The sequence below is a fragment of the Schistocerca gregaria genome, chromosome 11, assembly GCF_023897955.1.
Source record: "Schistocerca gregaria isolate iqSchGreg1 chromosome 11, iqSchGreg1.2, whole genome shotgun sequence".
NCBI lineage: Eukaryota > Metazoa > Arthropoda > Insecta > Orthoptera > Acrididae > Schistocerca > Schistocerca gregaria.
Window position 1 is genome coordinate 20,967,786 of NC_064930.1, and position 26,772 is coordinate 20,994,557.

A 26,772-nucleotide genomic window follows, 5' to 3' on the forward strand; every position below is an offset into this window, starting at 1 on the left:
AGCTGGAATGTCTCGCTTTTGAGCATGTACCAAGGGCTACGTCGTAATACGTCGCTCGAGATCTGCCTTTTGGTCTCACAATTCGATTTCTTTCCAAGCAAGTGTGGCGCCGTGAGTTATCAGCACAAAGATGGCTTGTGTCAAGACGTTTCAGCAGTGGACCGACGGTTTCAGGGAAAATGGAATTAATTTTTACTCAGTTTATTTTTAAAAAGGAAAAACACAAATTCTCAAGTGAATAATTGAAATGACAAGAGGCCAAAGGGAGAAATTTCAAACATATTTGTGCATTGTCTTCGAAAAAATCATGATAATAATAACAATAATAATTCTGGTGTCATATTCTTGTACTGCGACCTTCAATTTGATTGGAATTGGCTATAGGTAGAGACACTTTAATTTTTTTCGTAGGCCAGTCAGCTGTGTAGGTGAATCTACGATGAATTGGATCGTAAAGTTTCGCGGGAAAAACATACGGATTACATTCCTTCAGGTCGAAAAAAGTCTGCGATCGCCTTATTTGGTTCGTCCGTTTGACATCTGCCCCGAAGGCGCAGACTGGCTGACCAAGGGGGCTGGTCCGTAATGCACGGAGAACAGGCGCCCATTTGTGTGTGTGTGTGTGTGTGTGTGTGTGTGTGTGTGTGTGTGTGTGTCGAACAGGAGAGGTGGATGTGGAGGTGGGGGGGGGGGGGGGGGAGGATCGATATTCTAGGAGCAGCGGCGGTCGCCAGAACTCCGGCCGCGGCCGGGGGCGTGGGGCGGAACTGGGCGGCCGGACAGCCGGCCTACGGGGGCTGGGGGCGGCGGGCGGCGCAGCTGGAGGTTGAGGTGGAGGTGGAGGTGGGCGCGAAGGAGGCGGAGGAGGCGGCGACGTGAGGAGGCGCTGGGCCCGCGTATTGATCTCGCCGGACCAGACCGCCTGGCAGCGGACCACCACCGCCGGTACCCCGCAGTTCCACACTGCCCCCGTCTGAAGGGGGAGGGGGCTGCCGGTGACTCCTCTGCCTTTCCTAGCTATAACCGTGTGTACGGTGCGAGCCAACAGTCTGCTGCTGCCATTTGAAAAGTGAAAACTTCACGTATTAAGGTAGGCAGAGAGGTAAAAAAATGACGCACGTGCTTAAAATGACATCGCGTTTTATTGAAAACAGAAAAGGTGCTCTAAGTGGGCAGCAGAAGGCGCTCCATATGATACAACTGATTTTCAGAAAAGACGATCGTCTTTAAAACAAATGCTCAACATGCCGGCCGGCCGTCATTCATCAGCATTACCTGTGGTCGAGCGACCATGTTGTGAACAGCACTGCAGGTGCGGCGAGGAACACTGTCGCCGGGTGTTGTCTTTTGGCACGCCTAATGACGTCGGACGGTGGCGGTAGACTTGCGACTTCAGGTAACCGCACGACCAACAACCATAGCGCAAGAGGTCTTTCACACGTGCAGCAGTGGGGATGCGGTGGAGCGGCTTGCTACATGAGACTCGTGCCTCCCGGCAGGTGTTGATCAGCGAGGATGACGCGACTCCGTAACACGTCGATGTACGAGGCGTGTTTTGTTAAGTACGGACCGCTTTGAAATTTAAAAAAAGTCGTGCTAAGATATCTCAATAATTTTATTTTTACGTGGAAGCCTGTACCTTAATCTACGCACTGACGCCATTACAGTCTGGTTCTTGCTTGTATACGTTGTGTACTGGATGTCTAAGATGCCTCCGATTATCGTGAGTCCCGCCGACTGTGAAGTACGGGCTGTTACAAGATTTCTTTGTGCTAAAGGCCTAAAAGCGATCAATATTCATCGTGAGATCTGTGCAGTTTACGAATAAAACTTTATGAGTGATGGAATGCTGAGAAAGTGGGTGAGAGCATTTGAGGACGGCCGCACAAATGTGCATGATGAACAACGGAGTGGGCGTCCTTCGGTCGTTAATGAAAGTTCGGTGCAGGAAGTGGACAATAAGGTGAGGGAAAACAGACGCTTTACGATTTCCTCCTTGCGGGATGATTTTCCCAATGTTTCTCGTAGTGTTTTGTATGGCATTGTGACCGAGCAGTTGAATTACCAAAAATTTTACGCACGTTGGGTATCGAAAATGCTGACGGATGTGCACAAAACCAAATGTTTAGACAGTGCATTGACTTTCCATGAGTGGTACCATGACGACGGTGACAATTTCTTAAGCCAAACTGTTACGGACGATGAAACACGGGTGGCCTACGTCACACCAGAATCAAAGCAACAGTCCGTGGAAGTTGAGTTAGGGCATCGTTTTTCTGCAAGACAATGCCCGTCCGCATGTGGCGAATAAGACCAAAGATCGCGTCACATGGTAAACTCTAGATCAACTTCCGCACAGCTTCGACCCAGTAACTACCATCTGTTCCTGCACTTTAAGAAACACTTGGGCGGTCAGCGTCTTCGAGACGATGACGAAGTCAAAACAGTGGTGATGCAGTGGTTAACAAGTCAGACGGCAGAATTCTATGAGGATGGTATTAAAAAACTGGTACAACGTTACGACAAGTGCCTCAATATTGAAGGAAATTATGTAGAAAACTAGATTAAGGTCCAGGCTTTCATGTAAAAATAAAATTATTCAGATATCTTAGCACGTCTTTTTTAATTTCAAAACTGTATTTACTTAAAAAAACACGCCTCATACCTCACACACGTCACACTGACAGTCTGAGCACCAGCCTCCCGCTGTCCATCCGATTCTTTCCCTCTATTTTGGTTTCAGTAGAACCCCGTGTCATTTCAGGCATTTGTGTCAGTTTTTACCTCTCTGCCTACATCTTTCTGTGAAATATTTAAATGTTCACCCTCTAGATTGATTCAGATGTTTTTTGGTTCGTGCCTTGCTCTTTAGACTATACGCGATAGCAATTGTGTAACACTCAGTTTTGTTTTTCTGTGCAGGTGTGAACATGGCGCAAGAAAATAGAGCATTCACAATGAAAGAGAGTCGTGCTGTGATTGAGGACCTTGTTTTCTCTCTTAGAAACAGGGTCACAGGCAAACGAATTTATCATAATATTTGATACATTTCGAGGTAACTGACCTTCGTACTCCACTACCGAGGATTGGATTGCTACATTTAAAACAGGGCACTGAAAGTGAAAATCGCCCTGAAAGATTATCTCTAGTGACAGTTAGCTGCAAACCGTGGATAATCCTGGATGTAGGATAATTGGTAAAAGGCAGGGGCCTTGGGAATGTCCCGTTAACCTGTGGGTCGTTATTATTTGTGCGATTGTGGACATGACAAAACTTTCAGCCAAACTGGTTTCCCACTGAGTTGACGAGGTCCAAAAGCATGAATGAGTGGTTGTTTCATCAATGCATTTTTGTCCAACTTCGCAAAACGAGTTAGAAAAGATATCTGAATGGTGCGAAAAGCGGCAGTTGACCGTAAATAACGAAAAGTAGTCATCCACATGAGTACTAAAAGGAACTCGTTAAACTTCGGTTACACGACAAATCAGTCTAATCTAAAAGACGTACATTCAACTAAATACCTAGGTATTGCAATTACGAACAATTTAAATTGGAAAGAACACACAGAAAATGTTGTGGGGAAGGCTAACCAAAGGCTGCGTTTTATTGGCATGACACTTAGAAAATGTGTCACACCTACTAAGGAGACTGCCTACACTACGCTTGTACGTCCTCTTTCAGAATGCTGCTGCGCGGTGTGGGATCCTTACCAGATACGACTGACAGAGTACGTCGAAAAAGTTCAAAGAAAGATAGCACGTTTCTTATTATCGCGAAATATGGGAGAGAGTGTCCCAGAGATGATACGAGATTTGGGCTGAAGATCATTAGAAGAAAGGCGTTTTTCGTTGCTACTGAATCTTCTCACGAAATTCCGATCTCTAATTTTCTCCTCTGAATGCGAAAATATTTTGTTGACACCAACCTAAATAGGGCGGAACGATCACCACGATAAAATAAGGGAAATCAGAGCCCGTACGGAAAGATATAGGTGTTCATTCTTCCCGCACGCTATACGAGATTGGAATAATAGAGAATTGTGAAGGTGGTTGGATGAACCCTCTGCCAGGCACTTAAATGTGATTTGCAAAGTATCCATGTAGATGTAGATGTAGATCCTGCGGAATTTTAAGGTCGTCTCGACACCATGGATGAAACATGGATATATGTTTATGATCCAGAGATCAAAAAATAGAACTTTCCTGAATCCATGTAGTTCTTCCTCAAGCAATGATGCTACCACCCTTCCATGATTTTTTTGTAACAGTTCCAGAGTCTGTGACAGCAGCGTAATAGCCCTGTAGTATCCACATTTTCACCGATTGCTCTTTCTGAACAAAGGGATGATGACTCCTTCACTCCAATCTTCTGGTATTTTGTTGTCTTGCCAAACCACTCATAACACTCAATACAGCCAATTTAAACGTGATATTGCAGCTGCCTATTGTCTTAATGCTGCTTCCACCTGATAGCCGTGTCGCCCCCATCTCCACTTAGCGGCTTGTTCAAGTACTTCTTCCTCATCTCTTCCTCTGTTCGCATTAAGTTACCATTTGTTCCCATTCAAGGACATTTACATATTCATTTCGTTTACTCTTTAGTACTTCGTATAGTAATTTACTACTTTCTCTATCCTTATTGTAAAGTCTTCCCAGAAATTTACCTCTTCTTCCGCATTCAGTATTTTACAGCTAGATGTTCAATTGCTAATTCATTTCGTCAATCTTCCGTTTTGTGATTCTAGTGGTCTAATTTTCTGTTGAGTACGTTCCTGTCTTTTACTGCTGTCTTTCCCCGATTATTCCACCAAGACGTTTCCTTCTCTTTTGGTGTGGCACTTGTTTTTCCGGGATGTCCTTAGCTTCTTTAACAAGGGTTTCTTGCAATATGGACCATTCTTCTTCTACATGGTCCGTACTAATATCCACTAAGAGATGTCCATATACTGTATTGCCTTCCGAAATGCATTGCCTCAGTCTTCCTACCCAAAGTACGGCGGTATCGGGCATCAAGCAAAATTTGTGATTATATTGAGGACATTTTGATAGAAAGGACGCAGCATTTTACATTGCACGAAGAGTCACGACAGACTCAGTAGTAACTTGTACTATGCCCTAGGGGTACAGGGTTCATGGTGGTCCCAAACATCAGTCGGAGCCACCTGGGGTGAAGGGAATAGGAGACATTTACTAAGGGGCGACGTAGGAGAAGAAGTACTTGAAAGGCAGAATTTTGGGGAAAAAGTTTTGAAACTGGGAGGATTTCGAAGCTGGAGGGAAACAAAAGCGGCGCAATGTGGTGCAAAGGCAGGTACAAGAAACATAATGAAACAGTTTAAGAATACTGGAAGAAAGAGAAAGAACAACAAACGAATAATAACTGAAACTGTATAAAGGCCGTAAAATGCCTTAAAGTGGGAAGAAACGAGAGTAACTGCAGAGTTTCGGCACGTGGTGGAATTATCTGGAACGAGGTAATGCCTGAAAAGAGCAAAGCAAATATTTACTCAGATCTTGATAAGATTTCGAAGTGGCCGGGCGGAGTGGCCGTGCGGTTCTAGGCGCTACAATCTGGAACAGCGCGATCGCTACGGTCGCAGGTTCGAATCCTGCCTCGGGTATCGATGTGTGTAATGTCCTTAGGTTACTTAGGTATAATTAGTTCTAAGTTCTAGGCAACTGATGACCTCAGAAATTAAGTCGCATGGTGCTCAGAGCCATTTCGAGGTGCTGGAAAGATTGGAAGCTTGTTTGGGATGTTTACGAATGTAAAATAGTGCACTTCACAAAAGGAAAATAAGACGTTTTGTAGGATTACAATATCAACGAGTAACGAGTGGAGTCAGTTTTCAGTTCATCCAAATACCAGGGATATGAGATGGAATGGACAGGTAGGTAGAGCACGTGGCTGACTTTGATTCGTCAGTAGGATGCTAGAGAAATGAAAATCAGTCTGCAAAGGAGATCCTGGCTAAAGATTGATCGGAAAAACCTGACAAGTTCTCGTCATACGTAAAATCAGTAATCACACGCACACCTTCCTGTCGACCTCTTGCAGGTCCGTCAGGTGTTGGAACTGGAGACACCAGAAGGTGAACCGATGTATTCAATTCCGCATTTAAAACCTTTATTGACGGAGGAGGTTAGTAACATGCCAATGAGTGATATCGGCATTAGTGATCCCAGTATCGATTAGCAAAAAAAAGGACCGCTTAAGGCGAACAAGGCAGCAGGCACTGGTGGTAACTTCTATTACATTATACATCGAACACGCTACGGATTCAACTCCTTTTTCTATTCACAATTGCCGAGAATATCGTTCGCTGCGAGCAGTCCAGTGTGAGTGAAATAAATATGATCTACCCATCATCACACACCTTCTGTTGGCTTGTAAAGTATACGGAGTCTAAACGATAACTGTTCGCAACTAACCACAGTGGTCCAGAATAAAATTTTCACTCGCCACCGGAGTGTGAACTAATACTAAACTTCCTGGTAGATTGAAACTGTGCGTCGAGTGAGGCTCGAACACTGAACCTATGTCTTTTGGGGGCAAGTGCTGTACCAAGTGAACTACCCCAGCACGACTGCCAGGAAGTTTCAACCGCAGTGGTGTAGTCGAGCGGAACACTTTGGCAGAGGACGCTCTTGTGGTCCAATGAACTCAGGGAACAGCCTCAAAATGAATTACTTTCGAATGCATTGTGGTAGCGAACAGGGATCAATGTGTCACAAATATTAACTATCACAAACAGTCGTGATCACAATTTATTTACGTATTACAAAAACCGGTTTCGACCACTACTGTGGTCATCTTCAGACCAACGAATAAGAACCTCCTTCTGGTGGTAAATCGCTACTCAAAATGCTCTAAACAAAACGGCCAAGGTACAGCGCATGCACACTACATCAGATCATTTATTTTTGTCGCTAAAGTAGTCCTTGTATATTGAAAGCACCTTGTTTCCGCACTTACAAATTTTACAATTGACGTTTGTGTACCTTTCATCTCGAAATGTTGTGAATATTCAAAGCATAAAACTGAAACTTAAATATTGGATTGCTGTGTAAGTTCGTAGCGAATTTCCTTAAGTTAAGTAATAAACACAACAGGTACTTTAGTCATTAATTATACATTCACTATTTCCAAGCCGACCGAAGTGGGAGAGTGGTTCTAGGCGCGTCAGTCTGGAACCGCACGACCGCTACGTTCGCATACTCGAATCCTGCCTTGGACATGGAAGTGTGTGATGTCCTTAGGTTCTAACATTCTGCGTGGTGTCTGTTGTTCTATGTCGTGTGTCCCTACCACTTTCGCGCAACTACGCTCTGAACCTGTTTTTTAGGCAATTGACTACTTTGAACCTGGGACCTGTTGCTGGTAAGGAGACGCCAGACCACACATGACATGTAGAGTTCAGAAGAGTTCAGTGAGACTAGCGATGATATAGCCAAATACTTAATGATTTTCAGCGTCAGCTCCACTGCACTCCCTGTAAAAGAATCTTAATACTAACTAAATTTAGTGGAAGGGGTTAAAGGCTTTCCTATATTTAGTTAGCTGGTAAAATAACGTCCAAAAATCTGTTAAGTTTACCATTGGAAATTTTATTTTACTCACAAAACATTGTTTATAAATTGTGCTATTGATAAAAGGAAATGTTTTTATGCAGGATGATAAAAACAACTGCATTCAACAAAAAATGTGAACGAATATTCCCTGAGTGTGTTTCCAAGTTCTACAATGGATCCAAGGATGACCTATGCCATATCACATGTACAATCTAGGTTTGAATTAAGTTTCACAAAAGAGAAAACTATCCAAATGGTCTACAGTGACCTCAATTATCTTTAATTACTTATCTAACTTAATTACTGATCTTTAATTACTAAACTAACTTGTTGCTGATGTGGCTTCTTAATAATTATATAACAGAAAAATCATCGCATTTCAGATTTTAACTTACGTAGTAAATGTGAACACCATGACCTTTAATTGACGATCGACACAAGTATTAAGCAAAAAAAGGGGGTGTAACAGATGAGACTTCTGAAGATCTGAGTGAAGCTTTATGCACTGTTATGCGGCATCGCGTGCGCTCGTAACCTTGTCATGGGTTAGGCAGCGTCAGGGGGCAACGGGCGCCACAGCTCATAGCAGCTCGCCTCTCGGAAGCAACTCTCTCCTAACTTCTCCTTACTACAATTTACCGAAGTTGTTTAAAAAAAAAATCTGGCTGTGTTTTCATCCGACCAATCCGGTCTCAATGTTAACCTTATGCACTGCCTACAAAAATTCTCTCTATCCAATGACGAACGTTATACTTTCCGTGGTGGGGCAATGTTTTAACGTTTGCAACGTAACAGAAACGCGAAAAAGTCTCACACTAAAACTCGCATCTCGTGAGGCCATTTTAGTGTTATGGTAAGATGTAAACTGTTCTTCTGGAGGGCTCTATCTTTTAACATGGGCTAGGTTGTGTCCTGGCGGTTACTTTTCGTGGTGGGACAATGTTTTTAACGTTTGCAACGTAACATTGACGCGAAAAATACTCACGCTAAAACTTGCATCTGGTGTGGCCCTTTTACTGCTGTCGTAAGATCTATACTGTTCTTCTGGAGGGCTCTATCTTTTAACATGGGCTGGCGGATGGTCCTGGCGGTTACTTTTCGTGGTGGGACGATGTCCTTAACGTTTGCAACGTAACAGAGATGCGAAAAAGTCTCACGCTAAAACTTGCAGCTGGTGTGGCACTTGTAGTGCTATCGTAATTTCTAAACTGTCCTTCTGAAGGGCTCTATCTATTAACATTGACTGGCGGAGGTCCTGGCGGTTACTTTTCGTGGTTGGACAATGTTTTTAACGTTTGCAACGTAACAGAGACGCGAAAAAGTGTCACGCGAAACTTGCAGCTTGTGTGGCCCTTTTAGTATTATCGTAAGATCTATAGTGTTCTTCTGGAGGACTCTATCTTTTAACATGGGCTGGGGGTGGTCCTGGCGGTTACTTTTCATGGCAGGACAATGTTTTTAACGTTTGTAACGTAACAGAGATGAGAAAAAGTCTCACGCTAAACTGGCAGCTGGTGTGGCCCTCTTAGTGTTATCGTAAGATCTATAGTGTTCTTCTAAAGGGCTCTATCTTATAAAATGGGTTGGGGGTGGTCCTGGCCATTAGACTACGTGGTGTGACAATGTTTTTAAGTTTTGCAATGTAATAGAGACGCGAAAAATTCTCACGCTAAAACTTCTAGCTGGTGTGGTCCTTTTAGTGTTATCGTAAGATCTATAGTGTTCTTCTGGAGGGCTGTATCTTTTAACATATGCTGGGGGTGGTCCTGGCGGTACAAAGTTTTTAACTTTTGCAACGTATTAGAGACGTAAAAAAGTCTCACGCTAAAACTTGCAGCTGGTGTGGAACTTTTAGTGTTATTGTAAGATCTATACTGTTCTTCTGGAGGGCTCTATCTTTTAACATGGGATGGGGGATGGTCCTGGAGGTTACTTTTCGTGGTGGGACAATGTTTTTAACGTTTGCAACGTAACAGAGACGCGGAAAAGTCTCACGCTAAAACTTGCAGCTGGTGTGGCCTTTCAGTGTGATTGTAAGATCTATAGTGTTCTTCTGGAAAGCTCTATCTTTTAACATGGGCTGGGGGTGGTGCTGGCGGTTACTTTTCGTGGTGGGACAATGTTTTTAACGTTTGCAACGTAACAGAGACACGAAAATGTCTCATGATAAATCCTGCAGCATGTGTGGGGCTTTTAGTGCTATAGTAAGTTCTGTAGTGTTCTTCTGGAGGGCTCTATCTTTTAACATGATCTAGGGGTGGTCCTGGCCGTTACGTTTCGTGGGGAGACAATGTTTTTAAATTTTGCAACATAACAGAGACGCGAAAAAAGTCTCACGCTAAAACATGCACCTGCTGTGGCCCTTTTAGTGTTATCTTAAATTCTATGCTGTTCTTCTGGAAGCCTCCCTTTTAACATGGGCTTGGGGTGGTCCTGGCGGTTACTTGTCGTGGTGGGTCAGTGTTTTTAACGTTTGCAACGTAACAGAAACGCGAAAATGTCTCATGCTAAAACTTGCAGCTGGTGTGGCCGTCTTACTGTTTAGTGTTATCGTAAGACCTATACTGATCTACTGGAGCGCTCTATCTTTTAACACGGGCTGGGGGACGGTCCTGGCTCTTACTTATCGTGGTGGGATAATGTTTGTAACGTTTGCAACGTAACAGAGACAAGAAAAAGTCTCACGCTAAAATTTGCAGCTTGTGCGGACCTTTTAGTGCTATAGTCAGTTCTATAGTGTTCTTCTGGAAGGCTTTATCGTATAACATGTTCTGGGGGTGGTCCTGGCCGCTACTTTTCGTGGTTAGACAATGTTTTCAAATTTTGCAACGTAACAGAGACGCGAAAAAGTCTCCAGCTAAAATTTGCAGCTGGTGTGGCCCTTTTAGCGTTATCGTAAGATCTATATTGTTCTTCTGGAGTGCTGTATCTTTTAACATGGTTTGGGGGTAGTCATTTCCGTTACTTTTCGTGGTGAGACAATGTTTTTAACTTTTGCAACCTAATAGAGACGCGAAAAACTCTCACGTTAAAACATGCAGCTGGTATGGCTTTTTTAGTGTTATCGTAAGATCTATATTGTCCTTCTGGAGGTCTCTATTTTTTAACATGGCCTGGGGGTGGTCCTGGTGGTTACTTTTTGTAATGGGACAATGTTTTTAACGTTTGCAACGTAACAGAGACGCGAAAAAGTCTCATGCTGTAACTTGCAGGTGGTGTGGCCATCTTAGTGTTTAGTGTTATCATAAGACCTATACTGTTCTTCTGGAGGGCTCTATCTTTTATCATGGGCTGGGGGATGTCCTGGCGGTTACTTTTCGTGGTGGGACAATGTTTTTAACGTTTGCAACATAAAAGAGACGCGGAAAAGTCTCACGCTAAAACTTGCAGCTGGTGTGGCCCTTTTAGTGTTATCGTGAATACTATACTGTTCTTCTGGGGGCCACTAACTTTTAACATGGGCTGGGGGCTTGTCCTGGCGGTTACTTTTCGTGGTGGGACAATGTTTCTAACGTTTGCAACGTAACAGAGACGCGAAAAAGTCTCAGGCTAAAACTTGCAGCTTGTGTGGCCTTTTGGAGTTATAGTAAGATCTATAGTGGTCTCCTGGAGGGCTCTATCTTTTAACATGGGCTAGGGGTGGTCGTGGCCGTTACTTTTCGTGGCGAGACAATGTTTTTAACTTTTGCAACGTAATAGAGACGCGAAAAAGTCTCACGTTAAAATTTGCAGCTGGTGTGGCCCTTTTAATGTTATCGTAAAATCTATAGTGTTCTTCTGAAGGGCTCTACCTTTTAACATGGGCAGTGGGTGTTCCTGGCGGTTACGTTTTGTGGTGGAACAATGTTTTTAACATTTGAAACGTGACAGAGACGTGAAAGTCTCACGCTAAATCTTGCAGCTGGTGTGGCCCTTTTAGTGTTATCAAAAGATCTATAGTGTACTTCTGGAGGGCTCTATTATTTAACATCTGCTGGGGTGGTTCTAGCCGTTACTTGTCGTGGTGGGACAATGTTCTTAACGTTTGCAACGTAACAGAGACGCGAAAAACTATCTCGCTAAAACTTGCGGCTGGTGTGGCCCTCCTAGTGCTTAGTGTTATCGTAAGACCTATACTGTTCTTCTGGAAGGCTCTATCTTTCAACATGGGCTGGAGGTGGTCCTAGAGGTTACTTGTCGTGGTGGGACAATGTTTTTAACGTTTGCAACGTAACAGAAACGCGAAAAAGTCTCATGCTAAAACTTGCAGCTGGTGTGGCCCATTTAGTGTTATCGTATAATCTATAGTGTTCTTCTGGAGGGCTCTATCTTTTAACATGGGCTGGGGGTTGTCCTGGCCGTTACGTTTCGTGGGGAGACAACGTTTTTAATTTTTGCAACGTAACATAGACGCGAAAAAGTCTCATGCTAAAACTTGCAGCTGGTGTGGCACATTTAGTGTTATCGTAAGATCTATAGTGTTCTTCTGGAGAGCTCTGTCTTTTAACATGGGCTGGGGGATGGTCCTAGCGGTTTCTTTTCATGTTGGAACAATATTTCCAACGTTTGCAACCTAACAGAGACGCGAAAATTTCTCAGGCTATAACTTGCAGCTGGTGTGTCCCTTTTAGTGCTGTCGAAAGATCTATAGTGTTCTTCTGGAGGGCTCTATCTTTTAACATGGACTGGCGGAGGTCCTGGCGGTTACCTTTCGTGGTGGGACAATGTTTTTAACGTTTGCAACGTAACAGAGACGCGGAAAAGTCTCACGCTAAAAATTGCAGCTGTTGTGGCCCTTTCAGTGTTATTGTAAAATCTATAGTGTTCTTCTGGAAAGCCCTATATTTAACATATGCTGGGGGTGGTCCTGGCGGTTACTTTTCGTGGTGGGACAATGTTTTTAACTTAAGCAACGTAATAGAGGCGCGAAAAAGTCTCACGCTAAAACTTGCATCTGGTGTGGCCCTTTTAGTGTTGTCATAAAATCTATAGTGTTCTTCTGGAGGGCTCTATCTTTTAACATGGGCTGGGGGATGGCCCTAGCGGTTTCTTTTCATGTTGGAACAATATTTCCAACGTTTGCAACGTAACAGAGACGCGAAAATTTCTCAGGCTATAACTTGCCGCTTGTGTGTCCCTTTTAGAGCTATAGTAAGTTCTATAGTGTTCTTCTGGAGGGCTCTATCTTTTAACTTGGGCAGGGGGTGGTCCTGGCGGTTACTTTTCGTGGTGGGACAATGTTTTTAACGTTTGTAACGTAACAGAGACGCCAAAACGTCTAATGCTGAAACTTGCAGCTTCTGTGGCACTTTTAGTGCTATAGTAAGTTCTATAGTGTTCTTCTGGAGCATTCTATCTTTTAACATCGGCTGGGGGTTGTCCTGGCCGTTACGTTTCGTGGTGAGACAATGTTTTTAACTTTTGCAACGTAAGAGAGACGGCAAAAAGTTTCACGCTAAACCTAGCAGCTTGGATGGCCCTTTTAGTGCTATATCGAGTTCTATAGTTCTCTTCGGGAGGCTGTTACTTCTCGTGGTGAGACAATGTTTTTAACTTTTGCAACGTAATAGAGACGCGAAAAACATTCACAGTAAAACTTGCTCCTGGTGTGGCCCTTTTAGTGTTGTCATAAGATGTATAGTGTTCTTCTGCAGGGCTCAATCTTTTAACATGGGCTTGGGATGGTGCTAGCAGTTATTTGTCGTTGTAGGACAATGTTTTTAACGTTTGCAACGTAGCAGAGACGCGAAAAACTCTCAGGTTAAACCTTGCAGTTGGTGTGGCCCTCTTAGTATTATCGTAAGATCTATAGTGTTCTTTTGGAGGGCCTTACATTTTACCATATGCTGGGGGTGGTCGTGGCGGTTACTTTTCGTGGTGGGACATTTTTTTTAACTTTTGCAACGTAATAGAGACGCGAAAAAGACTCACGCTAAAACTTGCAGCTTGTGTGGCCCGTTTAGTGCTGTCGTAAGATCTATAGTGTTCTTCTGGAGGGCTCTATCTTTTAACATGGGCTGGGGGATGGTCCTGGCGGTTACTTTTCGTGGTGGGACAATGTTTCTAACCTTTGCAACGTAACAGAGACGCGAAAAAGTTTCACGCTAAAACTTGCAGCTGGTGTGGCCTTCTTAGTGTTTAGTGTTATCATAAGACCTATACTGTTCTTCTGGTGGGCTCTATCTTTTAACATGGGCTGGTGGATGGTCCTGGCGGTTACTACTCGTGGTGGGACAATGTTTTTAACGTTTGTAACGTAATAGAGACGCGAAAAAGTCTCACACGAAAAAGTGCAGCTGGTGTGGCCCTTTCAGTGTTATAGTAATATCTATACTGTTCTTCTTCAGGGCTCTATCGTTTAACATGGGCTGGGGTCGGTCATGGCTGTTACTTTTCGTGGTGGGACAATGTTTTTAACGTTTCCAACGTAACAGAGACGCGAAAAAGTCTCATGCTAAAACTTGCAGCTGGTGTGGCACATTTAGTGTTATCGTAAGATCTATAGTGTTCTTCTGGAGAGCTCTGTCTTTTAACATGGGCTGCGGCATGTCCTGACCATTACTTTTCGTGGTGGGAGAATGTCATTAACGTTTGCAATGTAACAGAGTCGCGAAAAAGTCTCACGCTAAAACTTGCAGCTGGTGTGGCCCTTTTAGTGTTATCATAAAATCTATAGTGTTCTTCTGGAGGGCTCTATCTTTTAACATGGGCTGGGGAATGGTCCTAGCGGTTTCTTTTCATGTTGGAACAATATTTCCAACGTTTGCAACGTAACAGAGACGCGAAAAAATCTCAGGCTATAACTTGCAGCTTGTGTGTCCCTTTTAGGGCTATAGTAATTTCTATAGTGTTCTTTTGGAGGGCTCTATTTTTTAACATGGGCTGGGGGTGGTACTGGCTGTTACTTCTCGTGGTGGGACAATGTTTTTAACTTTTGCAACGTAATAGAGACGCGAAAAACATTCACAGTAAAACTTGCACCTGGTGTGGCCTTTTAGTGTTATGGTAAGATCTATAGTGTTCTTCTGCAGGGCTCAATCTTTTAACATGGGCTTGGGATGGTGCTAGCAGTTATTTGTCGTTGTAGGACAATGTTTTTAACGTTTGCAACGTAGCAGAGACGCGAAAAACTCTCAGGTTAAACCTTGCAGCTGGTGTGGCCCTCTTAGTATTATCGTAAGATCTATAGTGTTCTTTTGGAGGGCCTTACATTTTACCATATGCTGGGGGTGGTCGTGGCGGTTACTTTTCGTGGTGGGACAATTTTTTTAACTTTTGCAACGTAATAGAGACGCGAAAAAGTCTCACGCTAAAATTTGCAGCTAGTGTGGCTCTTTAAGTGTTATCGTAAAATCTATGGTGTTCTTCTGGAGGGCTCTATCTTTTAACATGGGCTGGGGGTGGTCTGGCGGTTACTCGTTGTGGTGGGACAATGTTTTTCAAGTTTGCAACGTAACAGAGACGTGAAAAAGTCTCACGCTAAAACTTGCAGCTTGTGTGGCCCGTTTAGTGCTGTCGTAAGATCTATAGTGTTCTTCTGGAGGTCTCTATCTTTTAACATGGGCTGGGGATGGTCCTGGCGGTTACTTGTCGTGGTCGGACAATGTTTTTAACGTTTGCACCGTAACAGAGAGGCGATAAAGTCTCACGCTATAACTTGCAGCTGGTGTGCCCTCTTAGTGTTTAGTGTTATCGTAAGACCTATACTGTTCTTCTGGAGGGCTCTAACTTTTAACATGGGCTGGGGGATGGTGCTGGCTGATACTTTTCGTGGCTGGACAATGTTTTTAACGTTTGCAACGTAGCAGAGACGCGAAAAAGTCTCACGCTAAAACTTGCAGCTTGAGTGGCCCTTTTAGTGCTATAGTAAGTTCTATAGTGTTCTTCTGGAGGACTCTATCTTTTAAACTGGGCTGGGGGTGGTACTCGCCGTTAGTTTTCGTGGTGAGCCAATGTTTTTAACTTTTGCAACGTAATAGAGACGCGAAAAACTTTCACAGTAAAACTTGAACCTGGTGTGGCCCTTTTAGTGTTATCATAAGATGTATAGTGATCTTCTGCAGGGCTCAATCTTTTAACACGGGCTTGGGGTGGTGCTAGTACTTATTTGTCGTGGGTGGACAATGTTTTTAACGTTTGCAACGTAACAGAGACGCGAAAAAGTCTCAGGCTAAACCTTGCAGCTGGTGTGGCCCTCTTACTGTTTAGTGTTATCGTAAGACCTATACTGTTCTTCTGGAGGGCTCTATCTTTTAACATGGGCTGGAGGATGGTTCCGGCGGTTACGTTTCGTGGTGAGACAATGTTTCTAACGTTTGCAACGTAATAGAGACGCTAAAAAGTCTCATGCCAAAACTTGCAGCTGGTGTGGCCCTTTTAGTGTTATCGTAAGATCTATAGTGTTCTTCTGGAGGGCTCTATCTTTTAACATGGACTGGGGGTGGTCCTGGCGGTTACTTTTCGTGGTGGGACAATGCTTTTAACGTTTGCAACGTAACAGAGACGCGAAAAAGTCTTACACAAAAACTCGCATCTGGTGTGGCAATTTTCGTGTTATGGTAAGATGTAAACTGTTCTTCTGGAGTGCTCTATCTTTTAACATGGGCTAGGTTGTGTCCTGTCGGCTACTTTTCGTGGTGGGACAATGTTTTTAACGTTTGCAACGTAACAGAGATGCGAGAAAGTCTCACGCTAAACTGGCAGCTGGTGTGGCCCTGTTAGTGTTATCGTAAGATCTATAGTGTTCTTCTGGAGGGCTCTATCTTAGAAAATGGGTTGTGGGTGGTCCTGACCATTAGACTACGTGGTGTGACAATGTTTTTAACTTTTGCAACGTAATAGAGACGCGAAAAATTCTCAAGGTAAAACTTCTAGCTGGTGTGGCCCTTTTAGTGTTATTGTAAGATCTATAGTGTTCTTCTGGAGTGCTCTATCTTTTAACATGGGCTGCGGGTGGTCCTGGCCGTTACGCGAAAAAGTCTCATGCTGTAACTTGCAGATGGTGTGGCCATCTTAGTGTTTAGTGTTATCGTAAGACTTATACTGTTCTTCTGGAAGGCTCTGTCTTTTAACATGGGCTGGGGGATGGTCGTGGCGGTTACTTTTCGTGTTGGGACAATGTTTTTAACGTTTACAACATAAAAGAGACGCGGAAAAGTCTCACGCTAAAATTTGCAGCTGGTGTGGCCCTTTTAGTGTTATCGTGAATACTATACTGTTCTTCTGGGGCCACTAACTTTTAACAATGGCTGGGGGTGGTCCTAGCGGTTACTTGTTGTGGTGGGACAAAGTTTTTAACATTTGAAACGAGACAGAGACGTGAAAGTCTCACGCTAAAACTTGCAGCTGGTGTGGCCCTTTTAGTGTTATCAAAAGATCTATAGTGTACTTCTGGAGGGCTCTATTATTTAACATCTGCTGGGGTGGTTCTAGCCGTTACTTGTCGTGGTGGGACAATGTTCTTAACGTTTGCAACGTAACAGAGACGCGAAAAACTCTCTCGCTAAAACTTGCGGCTGATGTGGCCCTCCTAGTGCTTAGTGTTATCGTAAGACCTATACTGTTCTTCTGGAAGGCTCTATCTTTTAACATGGGCTGGGGGATGGTCCTGGCGGTTACGTTACGTGGTGGGACAATGTTTTTAACGTTTGCAACGTAACATAGACGCGAAAAAGTCTCATGCTAAAACTTGCAGCTGGTGTGGCCCTTTTAGTGTTATCGTAAGATCTATAGTGTTCTTCTGCAAGGCTCAATCTTTTAACATGGGCTTGGGATGGTGCTAGCAGTTATTTGTCGTTTTAGGACAATGTTTTTAACGTTTGCAACGTAGCAGAGACGCGAAAAACTCTCAGGTTAAACCTTGCAGCTGGTGTGGCCCTCTTAGTATTATCGTAAGATCTATAGTGTTCTTTTGGAGGGCCTTACATTTTACCATATGCTGGGGGTGGTCCTGGCAGTTACTTTTCGTGGTGGGACAATGTTTTTAACTTTTGCAACGTAATAGAGACGCGAAAAAGTCTCATGCTAAAACTTGCAGCTGGTGTGGCCCTTTTAGTGTTATCATAAAATCTGTAGTGTTCTTCTGGAGGGCTCTATCTTTTAACATGGGCTAAGGGTGGTCCTGTCGGTTACTTTTCGTGGTGGGACAATGTTTTTTAACGTTTGCAACGTAACAGAGACGCGAAAGAGTCTCATGCTAAAACGCGCAGCTTGTGTGGCACATTTAGTGCTATAGTAAGATCTATAGTATTCTTCTGGAGGTCTCTATCTTTTAACATGGGCTGGGGGTGGTCATGGCCGTTACTTTTCGTGGTGAGACAATGTTTTTAACTTTTGTAACGTAGCAGAGACGCGAAAAACTCTCAGGTTAAACCTTGCAGCTGGTGTGGCCCTCTTAGTATTATCGTAAGATCTATAGTGTTCTTTTGGAGGGCCTTACATTTTACCATATGCTGGGGGTGGTCGTGGCGGTTACTTTTAGTGGTGGGACAATTTTTTTAACTTTTGCAACGTAATAGAGACGCGAAAAAGTCTCACGCTAAAATTTGCAGCTAGTGTGGCTCTTTAAGTGTTATCGTAAAATCTATGGTGTTCTTCTGGAGGGCTCTATCTTTTAACATGGGCTGGGGGTGGTCTGGCGGTTACTCGTTGTGGTGGGACAATTTTATTAACGTTTGCACCGTAACAGAGTGGCGATAAAGTCTCACGCTATAACTTGCAGCTGGTGTGCCCTCTTAGTGTTTAGTGTTATCGTAAGTCCTATAGTGTTCTTCTGGAGGGCTCTATCTTTTAAAATGGGCTGGGGGCGGTCCTCGCCGATAGTTTTCGTGGTGAGACAATGTTTTTAACTTTTGCAACGTAATAGAGACGCGGAAAAGTCTCACGCTAAAACTTGCACCTGGTGTGGCCCTTTCTGTGTTACCATAAGATCTATAGTGTTCTTCTGGAGGGCTCAATCTTTTAACATGGGCTGGGGGTGGTCCTAGCGGTTACTTGTCGTGGTGGGACAATGTTTTCAACTTTTGCAACGTATCAGAGATGCGAAAAAGTGTCACGGTAAACCTTGCAGCTTGTGTGGCCCTCTTAGTGTTTAGGGTTATCATAAGACCTATACTGTTCTTCTGGAGGGCTCTATCTTTTAACAGGGGCTGGGGGATGGTCCTGGCGGTTACTTTTCATGGTTGGACAATATTTCCAACGTTTGCAACGTAACAGAGACGCGAAAAAGTTTCAGGCTAAAACTTGCAGCTTGTGTGTCCCTTTTAGGGCTTTAGTAAGTTCTATAGTGTTCTTCTGGAACGTTCTATCTTTTAACATCGGCTGGGGGTTGTCCTGGCCGTTACGTTTCGTGGTAAGACAATGTTTTTAACTTTTACAACATAACAGAAACGGCAAAAAGTTTCACGCTAAACCTTGCAGCTTGTATGGACATTTTAGTGCTATATCATGTTCTATAGCGCTCTTCTGGAATGCTCTATCTTTTTACATGGGCTGGGGGTGGTACTGGCTGTTACTTTTCGTGGTGGGACAATGTTTTTCAAGTTTGCAACGTAACAGAGACGCGAAAAACTCTCACGCTAAAACTTGCAGCTTGTGTGGCCCGTTTAGTACTGTCGTAAGATCTATAGTGTTCTTCTGGAGGTCTCTATCTTTCAACATGGGCTGGGGATGGTCCTGGCGGTTACTTGTCGTGGTCGGACAATGTTTTTAACGTTTGCAACGTAACAGAGAGGCGATAAATTCTCATGCTCAAACTTGCAGCTTGTGTGGCCATTTTAGTGCTATAGTAATTTCTATAGTGTTCATCTGGAGGGCTCTATCTTTAAAAATGGGTGGGGGATGGTCCTCGGTGTTAGTTTCCGTGGTAAGACAATGTTTGTAACTTTTGCAACGTAATAGAGATGCGAAAAAGTCTCACGCTAAAACTTGCAGCTGGTGTGGCCCTTTTAGTGTTATCGTAAGATCTATAGTGTTCTTCTGGAGGGCTCTATCTTTTAACATGGGCTGGGGGTGTTCCTGTCGGCTACTTTTGTGGTGGGACAATGTTTTTAACGTTTGCAACGTAACAGAGACGCGAAAAGGTCTCACGCTGAAACTTCCGGCTGCTGTGGCCATTTTAGTGTTATCGTAAGATCTATAGTGTTCTTCTGGAGGGCTCAATTTTTTATCATGGGCTGGGTGTGGTCCTAGTGGCTACTTGTCGTGGTGGGACAATGTTTTTAACGTTTGTAACGTGACAGAGACGCGAAAACGTCTAATGCTGAAACTTGCAGCTTGTGTGGCACTGTTAGTGCTATAGTAAGTTCCATAGTGTTCTTCTGGAGCGTTCTATCTTTTAATATCGGCTGGGGGTTGTCCTGGCCGTTACGTTTCGTGGTGAGACAATGTTTTTAACTTTTGCAACGTAACAGAGACGGCAAAAAGTTTCACGCTAAACCTTGCAGCTTGTTTGGCCCTTTTAGTGCTATATCAAGTTCTATAGTGCTCTTCGGGAGGGCTCTATCTTTTAACATGGGCTAGGGGTGGTACTGGCTGTTACTTTTCGTGGTGGGACAATGTTTTTAACTTTTGCAACGTAATAGAGACGCGAAAAAGACTCACGACAAAACTTGCACCTGGTGTGGCCGTTTTAGTGTTATCGTAAGGTCTATAGTGTTCTTCTTGAGTGCTCTATCTTTTAACATGTGATGGCGTTGGTCCTGGCCGTTACTTTTCGTGGTGAGACAATGTTTTTTAACGTTTGCAATGTAACAGAGACGCGAAAGAGTCTCATGCTAAAACGCGCAGCTTGTGTGGCACATTTAGTGCTATAGTAAGATCTATAGTATTCTTCTGGAGGTCTCTATCTTTTAACATGGGCTGGGGGTGGTCATGGCCGTTACTTTTCGTGGTGAGACAATGTTTTTAACTTTTGTAACGTAATAGAGACGCGAAAAACATTCACAGTAAAACTTGCACCTGGTGTGGCCTTTTAGTGTTATGGTAAGATCTATAGTGTTCTTCTGCAGGGCTCAATCTTTTAACATGGGCTTGGGATGGTGCTAGCAGTTATTTGTCGTTGTAGGACAATGTTTTTAACGTTTGCAACGTAGCAGAGACGCGAAAAACTCTCAGGTTAAACCTTGCAGCTGGTGTGGCCCTCTTAGTATTATCGTAAGATCTATAGTGTTCTTTTGGAGGGCCTTACATTTTACCATATGCTGGGGGTGGTCGTGGCGGTTACTTTTCGTGGTGGGGCAATTTTTTTAACTTTTGCAACGTAATAGAGACGCGAAAAAGTCTCACGCTAAAATTTGCAGCTAGTGTGGCTCTTTAAGTGTTATCGTAAAATCTATGGTGTTCTTCTGGAGGGCTCTATCTTTTAACATGGGCTGGGGGTGGTCTGGCGGTTACTCGTTGTGGTGGGACAATTTTATTAACGTTTGCACCGTAACAGAGAGGCGATAAAGTCTCACGCTATAACTTGCAGCTGGTGTGCCCTCTTAGTGTTTAGTGTTATCGTAAGATCTATAGTGTTCTTCTGGAGGGCTCTATCTTTTAAAATGGGCTGGGGGCGGTCCTCGCCGATAGTTTTCGTGGTGAGACAATGTTTTTAACTTTTGCAACGTAATAGAGACGCGAAAAAGTCTCACGCTAAAACTTGCACCTGGTGTGGCCCTTTCTGTGTTACCATAAGATCTATAGTGTTCTTCTGGAGGGCTCAATCTTTTAACATGGGCTGGGGGTGGTCCTAGCGGTTACTTGTCGTGGTGGGACAATGTTTTCAACTTTTGCAACGTATCAGAGATGCGAAAAAGTGTCACGGTAAACCTTGCAGCTTGTGTGGCCCTCTTAGTGTTTAGGGTTATCATAAGACCTATACTGTTCTTCTGGAGGGCTCTATCTTTTAACAGGGGCTGGGGGATGGTCCTGGCGGTTACTTTTCATGGTTGGACAATATTTCCAACGTTTGCAACGTAACACAGACGCGAAAAAGTTTCAGGCTAAAACTTGCAGCTTGTGTGTCCCTTTTAGGGCTTTAGTAAGTTCTATAGTGTTCTTCTGGAACGTTCTATCTTTTAACATCGGCTGGGGGTTGTCCTGGCCGTTACGTTTCGTGGTAAGACAATGTTTTTAACTTTTGCAACATAACAGAAACGGCAAAAAGTTTCACGCTAAACCTTGCAGCTTGTATGGCCCTTTTAGTGCTATATCATGTTCTATAGCGCTCTTCTGGAATGCTCTATCTTTTTACGTGGGCTGGGGGTGGTACTGGCTGTTACTTTTCGTGGTGGGACAATGTTTTTCAAGTTTGCAACGTAACAGAGACGCGAAAAACTCTCACGCTAAAACTTGCAGCTTGTGTGGCCCGTTTAGTACTGTCGTAAGATCTATAGTGTTCTTCTGGAGGTCTCTATCTTTCAACATGGGCTGGGGATGGTCCTGGCGGTTACTTGTCGTGGTCGGACAATGTTTTTAACGTTTGCAACGTAACAGAGAGGCGATAGATTCTCATGCTCAAACTTGCAGCTTGTGTGGCCATTTTAGTGCTATAGTAATTTCTATAGTGTTCATCTGGAGGGCTCTATCTTTAAAAATGGGTGGGGGATGGTCCTCGGTGTTAGTTTCCGTGGTAAGACAATGTTTGTAACTTTTGCAACGTAATAGAGATGCGAAAAAGTCTCACGCTAAAACTTGCAGCTGGTGTGGCCCTTTTAGTGTTATCGTAAGATCTATAGTGTTCTTCTGGAGGGCTCTATCTTTTAACATGGGCTGGGGGTGTTCCTGTCGGCTACTTTTGTGGTGGGACAATGTTTTTAACGTTTGCAACGTAACAGAGACGCGAAAAGGTCTCATGCTAAAACTTCCGGCTGCTGTGGACATTTTAGTGTTATCGTAAGATCTATAGTGTTCTTCTGGAGGGCTCAATTTTTTATCATGGGCTGGGTGTGGTCCTAGTGGCTACTTGTCGTGGTGGGACAATGTTTTTAACGTTTGTAACGTGACAGAGACGCGAAAACGTCTAATGCTGAAACTTGCAGCTTGTGTGGCACTGTTAGTGCTATAGTAAGTTCCATAGTGTTCTTCTGGAGCGTTCTATCTTTTAATATCGGCTGGGGGTTGTCCTGGCCGTTACGTTTCGTGGTGAGACAATGTTTTTAACTTTTGCAACGTAACAGAGACGGCAAAAAGTTTCACGCTAAACCTTGCAGCTTGTTTGGCCCTTTTAGTGCTATATCAAGTTCTATAGTGCTCTTCGGGAGGGCTCTATCTTTTAACATGGGCTAGGGGTGGTACTGGCTGTTACTTTTCGTGGTGGGACAATGTTTTTAACTTTTGCAACGTAATAGAGACGCGAAAAAGACTCACGACAAAACTTGCACCTGGTGTGGCCGTTTTAGTGTTATCGTAAGGTCTATAGTGTTCTTCTTGAGTGCTCTATCTTTTAACATGTGATGGGGTTGGTCCTGGCCGTTACTTTTCGTGGTGAGACAATGTTTTTAACTTTTGCAACGTAATAGAGACGCGAAAAAGTCTCACGCTAAAACTTGCTGTAGACATTATTGCCTTTTAGTGTTATTTTAAGATCTATACTGTTCTTCTGGAGGGCTCTATCTTTTAACATGGGCTGGGGGTGGTCTTGGTGGTTACTTTTATTGATGGGACAATATTTTTAACGTTTGTAATGTAACAGAGACGCGGGAAAATCTCACGCTAAAACTTGCAGCTTTTGTGGCCCTTTTAGTACTATAGTAAGTTCTATAGTGCTCTTGTGGAGGGCTCTATCTTTTTAATATGGGCTGGGGACGGTCCTGGCCGTTACTTTTCGTGGTGAGACAATGTTTTTAACTTTTGCAACGTAATGGAGACGCGAAAAAGTCTCACGCTAAAACTTGCTGTAGACATTATTGCCTTTTAGTGTTATCGTAAGATCTATACTCGTCTTCTGGAGGGCTCTATCTTTTAACATGGCGACGTGGGTTTCCAGTCCGTCCCTTATCGTAGGGCCTTCTAGCTTAACACGGTTCTGCTCTCGGCTTCTGTTCTCGGTTCTCTTCTCGTAACTGTGTCTGTCTCACAGTGGGAAGGTATGACGTGCATTTAGGCATTCTTGTTTTAGTCTGTGGTATTCAATTTGCTCACTCGTTGCTCTTATTACTTTCGTTAATTTAATGTCACGATTTGTTCGTAGCTATGTGACATACTGCCAGATTTGCTTTTCATGTCAGCGTTTTCATGGAAGGTTTTGGATTTGCCTGACACCTTACATGATGACCTCTGATATTAAGTCCCATAGTGGCCAGAGCTGTTTGAACCATTTTGAACTATTTCCAAGTCTAACAATGCTGCGGTAACTTTTCGATCACATTTGCCGTTTGTAGAATACATTAAAGTGTATCATTGTGGATTAATACGTTTAAACAATCCTCAGGAAACCCCGAAGGTCTTCCTGAACGTGGAGAGTAACTTGTGTTAAGACGTTCGTCGTTAAAACGAGAAGACCATTTTCCTGCCCTGCCCTGTCCCTACACACGATGCAAACGTTTCTGACAGCCCTCTACTGAACTCAAACCGAGGAATATGTCTAAAATGTTCCGATTTCTCCACCTGGACTCCATTTTTAGCTGCCACACCTGCACTTCCTATCTCCTAATGACGACACGACAAAACGTAAATGGCCACAGTGATCTGCAGAAAATGACAATCGATAAATAAACCCATAACAGCCGGAATACCGAGATGTAAAACAAAAATGCCGCGATCTTATGCACCAAACTAATAGTTTTGTTTTGTCTGCGTTCTTACAACGAAACTACTGTACTTGTAAGGATGTACTTTGGGTTGAATTCAAAACGTAAATGGTTTTTCCGTTTGGTCCAAAAAGGATGTTCCTTTCACTAGCTACAGGGAAAAGTTTAAATTACTAATGTTAACGTAATAGCTGACAAATCCGGTGACGTAAAGCCGCCTCCAGACGGTCAGTAATGTTGTGCTGCACTTCTCGTTGCACACTAATACTGGAACATGTAGCGCTAAAACTGAGACATCGTGTAGTGTCATTGAGATCATCGAAAACTGCCGAAATGCACTGCCCGGCCTTGAAATGCTGTGCTGTCTCCGGCCAGTATTCGCAGTTTCCTTGATAGGCGTTCCCCGCAGCTCTGAGGTGACGTTACGCCACGTTTGTTGGCGTTGCGTGGAAAACAAAGCCAAAGAGCGTTATTGTTATAGGACAGCGAAACGTACAAATCACTGCCGGCGTTTTGGGATGTTACGACAGACGTCTACAAAACCAGGACTGTTAAGAAAGATGAATTGTAGAATTTCATGCTTATCAAATAACGAAAAACCAAGGAAGGTAGATAATTTTAAAAAAAATTAATTAGACTACTGGCCATTAAAATTGCTACACCACGACGACGTGCTACAGACGACAGGAAGAAGATGCTGCGGTATGAAAATGGTTATTCAACCTGTAACCGCGTGACCGCTAAGGTCGCAGGTTCGAATCCTGCCTCGAGCATGGATATGTGTGGTGTCCTTAGGTTAGTAAGGTTTAAGTAGTTCTAAGTTCTACGGGACTGATGACCTACGAAGTCCCACAGTGTTCAGAGCCATTTGAACCATTTATGCAAATGGTTAGCTTTACAGAGCATTCACACAAGGCTGGCGCCGTTGGCGACACCTCCAACGTGCTGACGTGAGGAAAGTTTCCAACCGATTTCCCATACACAAACAGCAGTTGACCGGCGTTGCCTGGTGAAACGTTGTTGTGATGCCTCGTGGAAGGGGGAGAAATGCGTGCCATCACGTTTCCGACTTTGATAAAGGTCGGATTGTAGCCTACCGCGATTGGTGTTTATCGTATCGTGACATTGCTGTTCGCGTTGGTCGAGATCCAATGACTGTTAGCAGAATATGGAATCAGTGGGTTCAGGAGGGTAATACGGAACGCCGTCCTGTATCCCAACGGCCTCGTGTCTCTAGGAGATGACAGGCATCTTATCCGTATGGTTGTAACGGATCTTGCAGCCACTTCTCGATCCCTGAGTCAACAGATGGGGGCGTTTGTAAGACGACAACCATCTGCACGAACAGTTCGACGACGTTTTCAGCAGCACGCACTATCAGGTCGGAGACCGTGGCTGCGGTTACCCTTGACGCTGCATCACAGACAAGAGCGCCTGCGATGGTGTAGTCAACGACGAACCTGGGTGCACGAATGGCAAAACGTCATTTTTTCGGATGAATCCAGGTTCTGTGTACAGCATCATGATAGTCGCATCCGTGTTGGGCGACATCGCGGTGAACGTACATTGTAAGCGTGTATTCGCCATCGTCATACTGGCGTATCACCCAGCGTGATGGTACGGGGTGCCATTGGTTACACGTCTCGGTCACCTCGTGTTCGCACTGATGGCACTTTCAACATTGGACGTTACATTTCAGATGTGTTACGACCCGTGGCTCTACCCTTCGTTCGATCACTACGAAACTTTACATTCCAGCAGGATAATGCACGACCGCATGTTTCAGGTCCTGTACGGGCCTTTCTGGATACCGAAAATGTTCGACTGCTGCCCTGGCCATCACATTCTCCAGATCTCTCACCAACTGAAAACGGCTGGTCAATAGTGGCCTAAAGTGTGCGTCATTTATGCTGGCGGCCGAGTTTAGGTTCGTTCTGCGCATCTGACGACACAAAACACAGTCAGCCAATGAACAGAGAACGACGTTGCCAGAGCTCGACTGCAGAGCAGAGCACGGACGAGTGTCTTCAGTTGTAGAAACGTTCAGTCATAAATAAAGTAATAGAACAAAAGCAATGTCTTGGTAGCAGACTTTTTTATAGGAAGTTTGGAAAAAGCATTCTCTATACTAGTTGCTTCATATTGTATTAATTGATTAAACTAAAGAAGCAATAAGGTTCCTAATTTAGGCGATAGCAAGGAAAGCTGTTGGTATCAATCTCACGAACATCTTTTTTGCAATAAAGAACAGTGGTAATTGTTTATTTTTTCTATTGTAGTTCGACGAAACGTGAGTAACTGAGTCATACCAACAGTGTTTATCAGTATTTTGTGTGACCTGTTAAGAGTCCTCGTGGAGTTACGTTGTAGGACAAGCTGCGTTAGCATAATGATCAAGTCGATGAGTTAATAAGCGGAAGGTGCGAAGTTCAAAGCTTGTGCGGTGCTTAATACTTTCTTTATTTAAAAACAATATCGAAGTGTCTTACTTC